The sequence below is a fragment of the Oenanthe melanoleuca genome, chromosome 2, assembly GCF_029582105.1.
Source record: "Oenanthe melanoleuca isolate GR-GAL-2019-014 chromosome 2, OMel1.0, whole genome shotgun sequence".
Lineage (NCBI taxonomy): Eukaryota > Metazoa > Chordata > Aves > Passeriformes > Muscicapidae > Oenanthe > Oenanthe melanoleuca.
Window position 1 is genome coordinate 124329425 of NC_079335.1, and position 15036 is coordinate 124344460.

The 15036-nt window shown below is 37.9% G+C and overlaps 1 long non-coding RNA gene across 2 annotated transcripts in view; it reads right to left on the reverse strand.

Moving 5' to 3' along the window:
- The window catches only part of LOC130249482 (uncharacterized), a 28550-nt gene extending 19866 nt beyond the window's left edge, over positions 1-8684 (reverse strand). For both annotated transcript variants that reach the window (XR_008839801.1, XR_008839802.1), the window contains exon 1: positions 8550-8684. This is a non-coding gene — a long non-coding RNA (uncharacterized LOC130249482). The remainder of the gene's footprint in view (positions 1-8549) is intronic.
- Between the last annotated feature and the right edge of the window lie 6352 nt (positions 8685-15036).

Sequence of the window (15036 nt, forward strand, 5' to 3'; positions counted from 1 at the left end):
AAGATTCAACTCAATCAATTCTTCTTGGCCATAGTGAGTTAAAACAGGATATTGCAACTATGCACATAGCTGCTTTTGTTATGAAAGACATCAGGTGTAAATACAGAGGTAAAAAATCATCCTTCATTCTGGAGATGAATCAAGATGTAGAGAGTTTTAGATCCCATTTATTGCATTTATTGCAATGTTTTAGATCCCATTTATTGTAATGTTTTAGATCCCATTTATTGCTATATTTTTCCTTCTTTAATGTAGTAATGGAAGTAATTTCATGGGCTCTAAGCCTTGTCTCTGCTTGAGTGCAAAGAACACAATAGTCTCCCTTAACCCCCAACGTAAATCTGGGTAGTCTTCCAAAAGAAATCAGCCAAATAATCTGGGAAAAATGATTAAGTGGTTTCAGCAGAAGGATTTATATGTTTTCCATGCTAAATAAAGAATGAATGGGATTGAGTATCAGCAGCTGGGATCTGCCAATGTGTTTGCTCCTGGTTTGATGATTCTTCTGCAGAAGTAATGGGGAGTCCTTCTCATTACAATTAAAATTCTCATTGGCATCAAAAGAGAACACCATTGGCAAAAACTGAGTGGTTTTGAAAATCCCAGTAATAGTATTTTCCAATTAAACTGAATTTTATTGGTGAGTTGTGCACTATCATGTAATATAATAGGCACAAATAAATTTCTTTGCTTAGGGTGTGGGACAAGAAACTAGAAAGGGGAGATTATTTACTTTTTGGGATGATGAAGGACATTTGCCATGTGAGGTGGAGCTCTCTGCACTCTATTTTGTCCCTCTGCTAAAGCAACATTAACTATTTTGTTCTGATTTTTCCTAATTCCTCTTTACATCATGACCAAAGAAAAGTTTGTTTGTTTTGTCACCACAACATCTTTACCCCAGACAGAAACACACTTAATAGCCCCTGTGAGTGTGCTGCCAGGGCTGCTCTGTGAGTGAGCTGGCAGGGGATGCTGTGGGAGGCACAAAGCCAGGACACCTTTGCAGGGATGCTGCACCTCGTCCTCCCACTCTGCTGTCTGCCCTTGCTCACCGTGGGACACGACCTCCCACCTGGATGGTGCCTTTTGGCCTCCAGCAAACAGCACAGTGGCAAAGAAGCCCTTTGGTTGCTTGACCCCATCCCTGGACTGAATCCATCCAGGCATCATCACCCACCAAAAACTGTTTATTTATTTCACATCTTGTACTGGCCCCACGGCAAAAGCTGTAAATACTGCCTTCTATCCCTCTTAAAACTCAGATGAAATAGGAATGTTGTCTTAGTACATTCAAGGCTGAACTCCTTTGAGAGAAAAACAAAACATGTTTTGCGTCCATTTATTAAGAGCTTTCTCCAACATGTGTGAAGGGCTCTTTATTTTGCAGAAAAATGAAAAGGTCTGTGGTCCATAGCCCTACTGATGTGGAAGTGCTCATATCCTCTGGCTGGCTCAGAGCAGCAGGAGTGTTGTTTGGTAATCTAACCAAGAATGGAAATTTCTGCACCTCCACTATATTTAAATCACTTTTGCTGGGATGAGTGAGAATTCAGGTAAAGGATTTGTGTTCAGCTATTGAAAGTACAAGAGATGAGAGAAGATAGAGGGGACAATTATGTCCATTGAGGGACAAGAGGGCTGGGCAGGAGAAGTTTGGGCTGACCAGGTGTGAAATCAGGACTGCAAAGTGTGGGGCTCAGGCTGATGCTCATTTCAAGACAAGAGTTACTAAAAAAATATAAAAATAGAAAATGAGTGGGAACTTAAGGAACTTGAGATTATTCTGTTTGAAAGGTCTCCACAGTTTGGGATAGCCAAGGCATGGTTGACATGAAAAAGCTTCTTCTGGGCTCTTGCAGATCTTTTGCTTTCTCATGCTGAATTTCATCAGTAATGCCATAGCAATCGATATGTTGGAATTAAAAGAATATATTTGCTAATTTGCTCAAACACAAGCTGGTAACTCTGTTTCAAAATACAATATCCTTCTATTCTTGGGGCAGAAGTGTGACAGGAAACAATAAGGGCACAGAAATATGCATCATCATTCTACTATTTTGCTTTTAAATCTCATTTTAATATTTTTTCAATTTTTCTTGCATGGGTTTTCTGCACACATTTCCTCTCTTCCTTGTTTATGTAAAGTGATCTTTGGGTGCAATCCCTTTTGCTTCTCAGCAGCCATTAGTGCTGTGAGAAAAGGTGGACTGGGCAGGGATGCTGCTATGACCCCCAGCTGGTGTGACAGCCCCAGGCACACCTCTGCTGCCCTTTCCTCTTCCCCACCTCCATTGCACCAGCTACAGATGCTGCTCTTTGTTTTGGAGATGTCCCTTTTTGTTTTTGGAGATGTCCCAAGCACCAATGCCCTGTCATTTACATGAGGTAAATAGAAACACTGATTTCTTTTGCTGACTTAGCCCCAGGTTTGGGAGTCAGATTGTGGTTGGAGATCTCCATGAGTAAGTATTGGGTTAAGGAAAACCTCTTTGCATATTGCAATTGTAAAGGCTTACATGAAAATTTGAGTGATTGTACACACTTACAGTTACTAATTTGTCCTAGTAGGTAAACAGAGATGTCCATGGTCAGGGAACAAACAGGTTTACACATCCTGTATGGAAAACTGAAGCTGCACCCTTCTTCCATTGTTTGCTATTTACATTATGAAAATCTAATTGACAGTTAAGATGCCAGAGGTTAAAAATATTTCGCAAACTGAGCCGAAAAAACCCAGCTGTCAAGAGTTCAGGTAGTTTCTGTTTCTTTTTTTTTAACGTGCTGTCAGTAGTACATTCACACTTCAAGAGGCTCCCATATAAATATTTGCTTGCAAATGCCACCAGAACAGAAAACTACATAGTGAGTGCTGATGCTTTGAATGAGGACCTAAGCCTAAATTGGCCAACTGTTTTATATAGCCTGCTTTGGTAAATCTGCTGCCTCATTTCCAGACAATCTCATTTATTCTTTATCATCCAAATATTTGTGGAAAAAATGTTTATTTCTAATTTTGAATAGGCCCCTGTATTTTCAAATATCTTCTGCAATATTGTGTACTTAGAGGACTTCATCCTCAAATGTTGCAAAACAGAATAACTATACTGAACTTGAAGGAGAGAGCTTGGTATAAATGAGCTGAAGATCCAGCCAGCCTGACCAAGACAAAGAATTAACTGCTTTGTTTTTAAACTGTTGGTAAATTAAGTTAAACTGAGATGTAGTGGTAATAATGCAGTTAGCAATTGGCTGCTAAGCTTTACAGATTCTTATCATAATAGCTGTTAGAAGGCAAATCAATAGTCTTCACTTAAAAATATATTCTGTAATATCTTCCTCTCTTAGTCATGGATGTTCTGAGGTTCAAGGTCTGAAAAATTAACTTTATCTTCCTGGTGGACTCCTCTCTGAAACCCCAACTGTCTCAAGATCAAAGAAGATCCCTTGTTGTGTTGTCATTTTGAGTGACAGATCAGCAATGTGTAATTCAGTAGATCAACCCCTACTATGAAAATAATAATACATCTTCCTTAGTTAGACCGGGAAAATCAAAGTGATGGTCTAACACAACTTCATTTCATCCTTCAGAAAGAAGTCATTCTTGAGCTCACAATAACCTCAGAGATTTTTTTTTTGGTAACTCTTTCCTAATTAACTGTTTCACTGCCCAAGCCCATGCTTCATTTGTCTTTTATCACTATACCGCATATTTTGGAGTTTTTTGTTTCTTCCTCCCCCCTCTTTTGCTTCCTTCCCCCCTCTTTTGATAGCTATTTTAATGAAATAGCTCAGAGGAAAATTTACACATGGAGGCCACAAGGAAGCAGGGAATTTTTGTGATAGCAGTGTTATGAAACACAAATTTCTGTAAAGTCTATCAACAATGTCAGTCAAATTCTCTCTGAAGGTCTGCATGTGTCCCACAAAGTTCTTCTTGGGATCATAAAAATACATTTCTATCTGCTGCAAGAGAAGTCTGCTAAAGCTCAAAACTGATGAAGGTGAGAAGCACAAAAGAGCTTTTGGGAGGTAACTGGGAGGTGAGTTGACAAGGCATTTGTGGAGGACCACATTTCTGTTTACAGGGAGTAAAAGGACATAATCTCACTTTTGGCAGCTGCTTTTCTTCTCATATTTGCAGGTCAGGTTCTCCTAATGTTTGCTTTTAGACATACTTAATCCTGACAGTAGAGGAGATGTGAATATTTGAATGTACACTTGGAAAATTTCTAGCACATGGGCACATGTTGTATAACATTTGCAATCCCAACATGCACACTAGCTGGTGATTTCAGGACAGCCACATGGCATCAGCTGGTTTACTCTGAAGCAGTGACCAGCACCAGCTGCTTCAAAGGAAGATGCACAAATCCTTGCAAGAAGCTTTGACAGCATAGTTGGTGTCTAAGGCAGCTTCCCTATCAATTTGGCTTGTTAAGGATGGCTCATGAGATGGCACATAAAGAATCAGCAGTTTTGAGTTTCTTGCAACTCTAGCACTGCCAAGGAAGTATGGGAAGATCAGGCACAGAGTATCTGTGAACTTTGGCATGAAGAATTTGTTAATTTCCCCCCTCAAACTAAAAGGCTTGCCAAGGCTGAAGCAGAGGCACCTCTCCTGCATTGCTAGTTCTGATAGTTTCCTCTGCCCCCTTTCCACTGCAACCTGTCCACATGAGCCCCAGCCTTTGCCACCTTTCAAGCTTCCAACCACCCACACCTGCAGTTGCTGGGAGGAGGAAAGGAGGAGCAGCAGACACAGAGTGCGGTGTTTTCTCAGTCCCTCAGGACAGACTCTTCACCTTTGCTCAGTGACACCATGAGCATGCTGCACAGTGGCAATATGTCATGTCAGCTGGATAATAAAGTGCCACAACCAAACCTGAGACAGGGCACCAGGATACTCTCTGTCATTCCTACCTGCCCCTCTGATGTTGCAGGTAGAAATGTGTGCTGCTCACACGCACATTGCATGAACTGCCTGACATCTGGAAGAGAGGTGGGATGATAAAACCAGGTATTATCACTACATTAATCCACTGTTTTACTTTATTGATGATATTTCCTCTCTGGATATCCTTCCACAGGCATAAACTGCTCTGACATTTTCAGACTCCCAGACCTGAAATACCAGGATATTCACTTCCATCTGATGAGAACAAGAGACTGTTTCTTGTCAAAACATGGGATTTACTCAATTTGCCCCATTGAATTAATGTCAGGATTTTATGTTAGAAGTTCAGGATGCTTATTAACTTTTGGGAGAAAAGACAAAAGCTCTATTATATACCTTTACTGTATTAAAAAACCCCAACCAATCTTTGATGTGTTCAGCATGCAACTTTTTGAAGTTTCAAATAGTATAGCAGGTGAAGCGTGGAGCACAGTGCCTTTGCTTTGGTCCCTGGGTCTATTGACCTGTGATCTCAAGCAATAGGCAACTAATAAAAGCAAAATTAAGATACTGGAACAGATTTTCTGATAAAATTAGGCTTTCTTTTTTGTTTTAGCAGTCTCAGAGTCTCAGCGGTATCTGCATGCTAACAGAAATAAAACTGCTATCAAAGGGAATAGCAAGCTGTACAGTCAGAGAGAGTTTAAAACCCTTCATATTCATTAAAAAGTATTTGAAGGAAGGTAAATCTTCCCTGCATGTCAGACAGCCATCTCTGCTTTATTTTAAAAGCTGCTTTCCAGAGATCTGAGAGTAAACAAGCATGCAAAGACGTCTAACTGCACAATTTTTACTTTTTTCCCCTATCTAATAAAAGAGTGTTTATGACTTCATACACAGGACTGGAAAGAAAAGGATGTGACTAACAAAAATTAAAGGTATAAAATCCACAGGCTACATTTGAAAGTAAATTTGAGAAGCTTTATTTAATGTTGCATGTGAAAATAATTTTTTTCCCCTGGCTGTTTAAACCAAACCATTGCAACCTCCTTTTTTTCTTCTATTTTTGCACTTAGATAACTTTATTATTTGGTATCAGCTTTTATGTGAACCTAATGAAGGTTTGGCAAGGCCTAAATACAGTAACAACATATCCTGGGTTAACTGAACATACAGCATCAAATGGTAAGTTTTAGAAACAATTTCAGCAAGAAGATTAACCAGCTTTATGCAGAGAGCATTGCAATCAACAGTTTCTAATTTTCTGATGTTAAATGGGATGACTAACCACACTGATGATGTGGCTATTTTCATAAACACAGATTATTTAGAAAGAAAAGGGAAATCTTCAACCACTGTAACTGTCACCTTTCATTGGTTTAACTAAGGCAAGAACAATTTACATCAGCAGAATCACAGGGTTTTCTTTTCAACTTGCTTGCCCACAAAATCATTAAGTGCCATTTCTGTATTCTCCACAGAGAAGGAAGGACTGCATATTCAATATATTTACTACATACACGTTAAGAATGCTGTATTAGTTTAGTTGAAAGGAGACATAAACCCCATTTTGTATATTTTGTAATTATGGCAAGTGACTTTGCTCATTCCCTGTGTTCAGCCATGCCTCCTAATCAGGAGCTATGATGCTTTACACTCCCTTTGCTATGTGCCACCTATTTTAATATTGCTGTCAGCTCTAGATTGTCCTCTCACCTCCTGTTTCATTTGCAGTTGCCAATGTTGGGAGTATCTCATGCTGAGACATCCTAATTCCACTCCTAATGCCCTCTGACCTTCCAACCATGATCTTCATGCAAAGCAAATATGGCCTATATATGATCAGGAATTATGCATTTTTCTGCCTCACCTACAGAAAAAAAAAAGCTTTTGGATGTAAATATCTACCCCTTTTTGAAAGCCATCTTTCATTTGTTCTGAAAATAAGTAACTTCCTACTGATTGTCTGATATATTTTAGAACAGCAAAACTCATCATTAGCTTATTACAACAAAAAAACCCAAATTTTTGGGCAGAGTATTCAGGGAACATTATCTGAGGATATTACCTAATTTCAATTTCTTCTCTTATAGGCTTTCAACATGACCCCAGGACACTCTCTTAGGATAACATTTCTGAGACGGATTTGTACATTAAGTCTTGATCTAGAAAAGGGCTTATGTGATTAAAATGGAACTTAGGGAGGTTTTAAGTACCTGTGACCAAGACTGAAATCCTGCCAATTCCTGCTCAACTACAGCTTAACCTCAGAGGCACTGAAGAAACATATGGGCCTGAATTTTTCATTTTTTTGTTAAAATACTTTAGAGGTATAAGGTACTGCAAAACACATGAAACCATTCCAATGCACAAAATTTTCCTTTAGCAATGTATATGGAAAATAAATGCTAATGAAAGGTCCGATGGTTTGACTACAGGAATGGGGTACCTGTTTCCTTCTCCCTCTGGGTTTGTAAGTGATAATATTAGTGATGTTCAATTAACAAGGATATTCCCAGGCCTAATTTCTGATTATTAGTAGGAGCTGACAGCCCATAAAATTCTGAGGTTTGTTCATGGGATGCATAATCTGCTTTTGAAGATGTGATTTGCATATTTTGGTGATGTGACTCGTGGTATCTTCGGATCTCAGTTTATCATCAGTGAAAAGGGTCAGAGGTCCTTCCCTGATAACTGAGGTGATATGCTTGTGAGTGTATTTCAAAACATGTAGCTCCTAGGTACTAATGGAAATCTATACTAAATTAGTTTTGGTTGAATTGTATTCAGTTAATTTTATCTTACATTAGAAATAATTTTAAATGCAGAACAGCTCCAGGATGTGTTAGGAATTCAAATTATTCAATGAGAAGTGCTGGAATTGCCATAAAACACATACCTTAATATTCTGGTCCTTTGAAATTCTAAAGGAATTTGGACATTATTATTGCCTTTTTTCTTAAGCTATTAAAACAAATGTGTCAAAAAAGTAGAGCAAACATGCTATATGTCAAAAAAAGGCTCCTTGAGAGCCTTCAAACATCTGACAAGACAGTGCATTTTTTGTGCTATGTGACAGTTATTTGTGCAAAGTTGTGTGCTGGTCACAAGTAGTGATGCATGCTGTAGTTTTTAAGAAATGACTATAATTTGCAAATGTCTCATTGCTGGTCTGCAGAATTTGCAATAAGAATAGGAATCTAAATGTTGCACATATCCTCCTTATGTGAAGAGACACTGACCTCTGACACAAACAAGTTCTTAAAACTGGAATATTTCTTTCTACTCCTACAAACTTAAAGTGGGGTTTGTTTTGTTTTCTAGGTAGTTTTTTTTACTAAGGAAGAAACTACTTTTTGTTATTTATTTCACATAAATTCCTCCCTGTTTACTTGTCCAATTTAGTTTAAAATAATGCTTAACAAGGAAGTTTTGGGAACCATTTTTCTTTGGCAATTGTTTCACAGTCTCATAGATATTTCTGCTTGAAATATCCTGAATAACTTACTCCTGTTATTCTTTCCAAAAATGTAATTTGCTAAAATAATCACATGACCTTTTAATCCTTGCAACCATTCCCTTCAAAGGCTTTTCAAGGTAACAGGCAGTGATTAAAGCAGCTCTCTCCCCTCCTCCCTCTGCAGCCACTCACACATCTCGTTCTTCATTTGCTCTCCAGGATTTCCAGCCCCAGGTGACCATCAATACCAGGGAACACTGTGAGATGATCCTGGAGCTCAGCTTCAGGCTAGGCAGTCTTTGCACACCTTCTGCAGAACTCCTGCTCCATGACCACTGAGGGAAAAATTGCATTGTCTTGACAATATGCAATCCTTTGCAGAGCCAGTTATTCAGATTACATCACTGCTGTGTTAACCCTGCTTCAGATTAAATATTCTTGCCTCATTTTTGCTCACTTAAGCAACTCCTGCCTGCATGTTCTCCTGTTTAACAATAGCCACTCTCAGCTGGCAGTCCTGGCTCTGTATCTGGGAGACTTTTTGGCTTGCTGTGTATACTGAGTTGGATGTTTGGTTTGCAGGGTTTTCCATATCTGAGCTCAGCTGTGTGGTTTGTTTAGTTCTTGGAGACTGGGGTTGGCCATCTGAATTCCTAGGTCTTGTGTGTCTGGAGCAAACCAGTTTGGTTTTACAAAAATATTCTCTGGTATGACAGGCTCTTGAATAGCAATCAGTGTTCAGCAGCAATGACAGACAGCAGTATCCACAGGAACTGGGTAGTCTATGGAGACTCAAGTAATTGGCCTGCTAATGGTAAAAAAAATTAACTCATTCTAGGAAAATGAATGGTATGGACTCATGAATGGTATGGTTTTTTTTTTTTAAAGGTTGTGATGTCAACATCAATAATTGGCCCTTGGAATATTAACATAATGGAAATATTAGCAATGGCCGTGTTCCACAGGGAAGAAAACAATCTGTCACAAGGAAACATAATGGTAAACTAGTTACAGTATAATAAAAACAACATATACTTAAAGCCTAAAGGCTTATTTGTATGTTACCATTACTACTAAACCTCTTACTGTATAATTGATAATGACCTAATCAAGTGTTTGAATTACAAGTCCTCTCCTTGAGAGCAAATTAAGACCTTTTGAAACTGGAATTTTTTTGGAGCAGGCAGCTATATCTGAGAAAGGGCATGTGTACCACATCACACTAACCCTCCCAAAATTCTGGTCTGAGGGTATCTCAGTAATGTGGACAGCCATTAGGACCAGGATTAGACCTCTCAGGCACTTGAGATGAAGAAAAATTAAATGTCTCATCTTATAAGGGGTCACATGGTGTGTAACATCTTTCTGTAACACATATGACAAGATATGACATTTATACCACATCATCTTTCCTTCATTGGTCATAGCATAACTTTTATTTTTTGAAGTTATTTATCATAATATATGAGTATTTTCTAATTGTTGGAAATGACCTAGGTCTGAAATGACAGGATTTTCCACACCTTGCCAGCAGGAAGATATCAATAAAAACAAGTAGTTGGATTAAGTTTTATGTTGTTTTCTATAAGCTAACTGGTAAAAAAGGTCTCCACCAGCTCTTGTTTCCAGCTTTCTATAGGAAAGGAGATGCTGGTTTCCCCAGGAGCTCTACTTGCTTTACCAGAAGAATCCTCTGTTACACATAAATTAGTCTGTGTAAATACAAACCACGTTTGAGAAAGTTACTCCCAAAATGCTGATGCCTGACAGCCATGCAGCCAGTGGGAGCAAAGATGTATAGCACTGCCGTTTTTCACAGAGGGAACAAAGGGACAAGCTCAGTTACTATGTTTCTTCTTTGTTGATTTTGGACACTTATTCTGGACAAAGTGATCCAGAGGAAGATAAATAAAAAGACTTTGATTTTTCAAAATAGTGACTTTGAATTGGCCGGAAAAGAAAAATAAAGAAAGCCAGTACCATGTTACCACATGCCAGGAGACAGTGGTGAGTTTTTATTTTTATAGCACATTCTGGAAAACATCAGGGAAGGAAAAAAAAATATCACAGAATCACACAATTATAATTCTCTGTATTAGGAACTAAAATGCATTTTTGTATCACTTATTTTATGTTAGCCTTTAGGAGCATTTGCACATTTTAGATAATTTACAATATGTACAATTAAAGATATTAATAAAGAAAGAGATAAAAATATGTCTGTATTTCAATGGGAGGAAAATATCAAAGTGAATTGGTCTCAGTTTCTTAGCTTACACCTTCCAAAGAGATCTTTGATGTTTCTGTTGGCTGGTAGTGAGCCTCTGGGTGCATGGGAAGCTCTCTCTGGGTCTGATTGCAGGACTGGGACTTCATGTGGTAGGTCTTTGAATGTTCACCACTTTACACAAAAAAGACTCTGGTCTACTGCTTACCACAGTGTAACCAATGCAAGTCTAGAAAAAGGGAAAATGGAAGAACTGCATAATTTTCATCCTCATGTCCAAAATAGTAAAGCCATTAAGATGACAACTATATAATATACCTTCTGTTAGTTTCCAGTGGAAGTGGCTTCTGAGCTTTTGTGGAAACCTTCATTCTTTCTTTTGAAGTTTATAAAAAGCTCTGTCATTTCCAAATAGGGATCTGATCCTGAATGACCTCTGAGACCTCAGTGCACTACATACATGGGTTCTTCTGCCCATTTAGAGACCATTTTGCCATTGCCTTCAAGATTTAATGTTGTAAGAAAATAATTTTTTGGGTCTGGCTAGCTGGACCAGGCTGTTAAAATCAGTCTGACATTTCACAGTTTGAAATCAGAGTGCTCCTTATAAATAGCAAAAAGCAGAAGCTGAGGCTTCTTTAGGCCAGGGAGGCAATGAGCCAAACTGGGGCTGCACAGACATATGGCTACAGGTGATCATCTGGTGTGATGATAGAAGGGCCAAAGTGTGCCTGAAAAGGGCACATCACAACAGCTCCTCATTGCTGGACACAGCTATTAGCACCAATTTATAATTTCATGGAATTAAGTCCCTTTTAAGAGTCTTAGACAGCAGAGAGTTTCCTGCTTGTTTTGAACAAGGCAGCTCTGGCATCAGAAGAAATACAACCTTATTTCCCAATGCTGAGGCTGTAGCAGTACAACACCCCTGTCTCATCAGTATGATCAAACCCAACATGGATTGAATAAAAACCAAATGGTGAGACACTCCATGGGAGTTATTTTGGAGTGATTTGCATAGACAAAGAAAACAACAAGCAGATCTCTAGTATTTTTCACAGGTCAAAATTTTAATTTATAAATTAAATTTATAATTTGACCTTCTATAGAAACAAATAATTACGTGTTTTAAATACTTTTGATTGATTATAACATATATAACACAGCCAATCTCTGTTGGAGTCACTGATTCTAACATAAATTTAATAAATGGTAACACCAATAACAAAGAATGGCTGAAGACCTAGACTGGAGCACCCAAATCCTAGAAACCCATGAGCTTTAGGAAAATGTGGAATCAAAGAGAACAAAGAGTTAAAAGCTCTTTTGAGGAAATAAAAGTGTTTGTAATCAAACTCAAAACCAAAGACATAAGTAGCTGATGAACAAGTGTTCAAAAGAAGGGGAAAATGATGAAGCAGTATAAAAAGGGATATTCTTATTTCAGGATGTATGCACAGCAATAGAGTCTTTCCATCTCAGGCAATATAGCATTCTTATTACTCAAAAGTAGTCATTCTTTCAAACCATAATAAAAATTACCCACAGAACACAATTCTAAGTTACAAAACCCCCAAAACTCCAGCAAAGTTATCTTTTCTTGGATCCAGCAGCATTTTCTAAAATTCAAACACAATTTATGGATTCAATATAGTTTTATTCTAGTAAACATAATAGAATGGGATTCTTAGTATTCATAACAAAAAATAATAATCTGTTTGGTCTTGAGTACCTTAATGCAGTAGCATTTTGTAGTAGTGTCTTCAAAAATGTAATTATGTGCAGTGGAAAAGGGCATCTCTTTTTGTAGTTTCAGGCATTGCCTTTCGATTTCTTTGAAACTCAGTCTGCTCTTGAATTTTTGAGAAAGTCAAGACTACTAAGCTAGTTTTTTTTCTGGAGCAATTTTTTCTTACAACACAAATACCATCTTCTTCATGAAGCAAATAACTTCAGTTGTTTTCAGTATCTCCTCAGATTCTTCTGCTTTCTGCCCTTTATCCCTTTAACTTTTGCTTGCTTTTGTCTCATTAATGTTTTGAGATTAACTTGATGGAAATCAAGTATAATATCCTCAGTCAGATACCCACTAAATGCAGATGTGTCAGAAATGCCATCATTGTTTACTGCTTTAATTCCATTACATAGTAAGGACTGATGCCTGCTTTTATTCTTAATAACATGTCATGCTCTTTGCTCCTGCTTTCTGTTTTCTCCCTGGTGACTGATTGGTATTGTAGGATACCAAAATCAGTCTAAAGACCGTGTGAGTGGTATGGGCTAAAAGGAGCAGGTACCCTTTCACAACAATTTTGTGCTTTTCTTTGAAGCTGACAAAGTGTGTGAGCCTGTACAGAGAGAGTGGAAGTGCTAGCATTTTGAAATACATTCCTCCTGCTCATACTTACTACTTTGTCCTGCAGACACTAAGACTCTACTTAAGCTTCTGAAGGGATTTCCTCACCATTGCCTGTATGCACAAATTATTATCAGTTTCCAAGGCAAAATTTGACATTTGTATCACCTGAATCCATTCCAGCTGGACTAGAGAAAACAGTGAAAAACTGAGCAAGGTGAAAACAGCTCAAATACCCTTTGCTGTGTTCACATTCTAGTGTTTACTGATGAGTTTTTAGACAAGCAGACATGATCCTACATATGAATGTGGATTTGTCTAAGCAAAGCTCACAGCAAATAATCAGAGAGATGCCAGAGTTTCATGGTTATTCAATTGAGGAGACAACTTTTGTAAATGGCTTCCTGAATCACCTATGACTACAGGGGAATGACTACAAACGTAAATGAAGAGGAGGACACCTCTGTGACTGCATTCTGCAGACAGAGGTCAACTACTATACCTGCCAGAACATCCAATGTGAGCAAACATCAGCTTTGCCTAAAGCTATAGACTATACAGAGTTTGGATCAATGGCTCATTTTTCCTTAAGAGTGTTCTCCACTCCAGCAAATACTGCTGTTGGCCTCAGAAGGATTTTCACTCATGTGATTCAAGGCCATTAGACCTACTCTGGAGAATGTGATTAGTTTCTTTAACTAAGTCTTGCTCTGGATTTCCTTAGTTGAAATCTGAATTCTAAGCCACAGCTTATGTTGTCATATACCCTTGGTAAAAATTGCCTGCCTGGGGCCTTAAGGAAAATACACATCACAAAACTGACCCAACAAGTAAACATGTTTGTGACCTGAATCTACTTTTGCTTTCTAAAGGCTAGTTTGAGAGAGCTGCAAAACCTCAGACTCCCCTGGTTCATTCATTGCAATTGTTGCTCATAGTTGTGGTTGTTTTCCTTCAGACATTCATTCTCCTTTTCCTGCTTCGTGGCCTGTTTTGCACAGTTCACTTGCTCAGGCAATGGAAATAACTTCCCTTGGAAAACAACACTGGAGATCTGCAGCTTAAAAATGTCATAGCAGTGCAGAAAGGATTGCAAAAAACATTAATAGGAAAATGACAAGTTTTCAGGAATATTCTTCAGCTTGAAAAGTGGTCATTTACAAATTTGGATGCACTGAAGATAAACTGAATTTCTCAGAACTAGCAATACATCTCTGTAATGGAAGATTATTTTTTTATATTTGCTTTGCTTCAATGAGAAATAGGATTTACAGCTAATGATGACTTTAGAATAAAACTAGAACATTGTTTTGGTTTGCTTCTTGAGAAGAAGTGAACATTAAGAATTTAGAATTAATTAATCTATAATTAAAAAATCAAACCTTTCAGTTCAGCCTTTGGTTTATTCTTTATTCTTTATAACTTTGTTCTTCAACAGCAGTACCTTTAACCAGTTTTTATTGTGCATCTATTAAAAACCTTTTCCCTCAACTTGCAGCTAACCCAACATGTCTACTGCAGCATTTCTTCCAGGCATGAGATGAAAGCAATCATGTGTATGTAACTTCCACTCTGAAGAACTGTAAGGATATATTGCAGCACTTTAAAACTCCACTAAAGTTTTAGTTTCCACTAAAAATGAATGGTGCATATAGTCAATGCAATCTATTATTTTTCACTTATTCAGCAAGAAAACTGTGCAAACCTAAAGGTGGGATCTGTGATCTTTATTCACACTACTTCAGGAGTGCACCACACTCTTCCATAAAATATTATGTTTAAGGGTATTGATCATCATGAGGCCTGAAATTCCTGAGAAAATTATTAAGAAACAATGTATTTATAGAGAGCACTGCCAAACCATGAGTGTTGTAATAATATCTGTAATGTGCAAGTTTTTTTAAATCTGGGAATCCTAACTTCTACATCAAAAGTTGCATTCAACTAAATGTCTCTATTTTCTCCAGTAGAGTAGAATTGATATTTCTTTTTCATTTGCAAATTTAAATTTGTAACCCACTTTCACCCTACATCTGCAATTAGGTCCAAGTTGAAGAATAGTTAAAGGAATAAAACTGGGTACTAGCTGAAGCAAA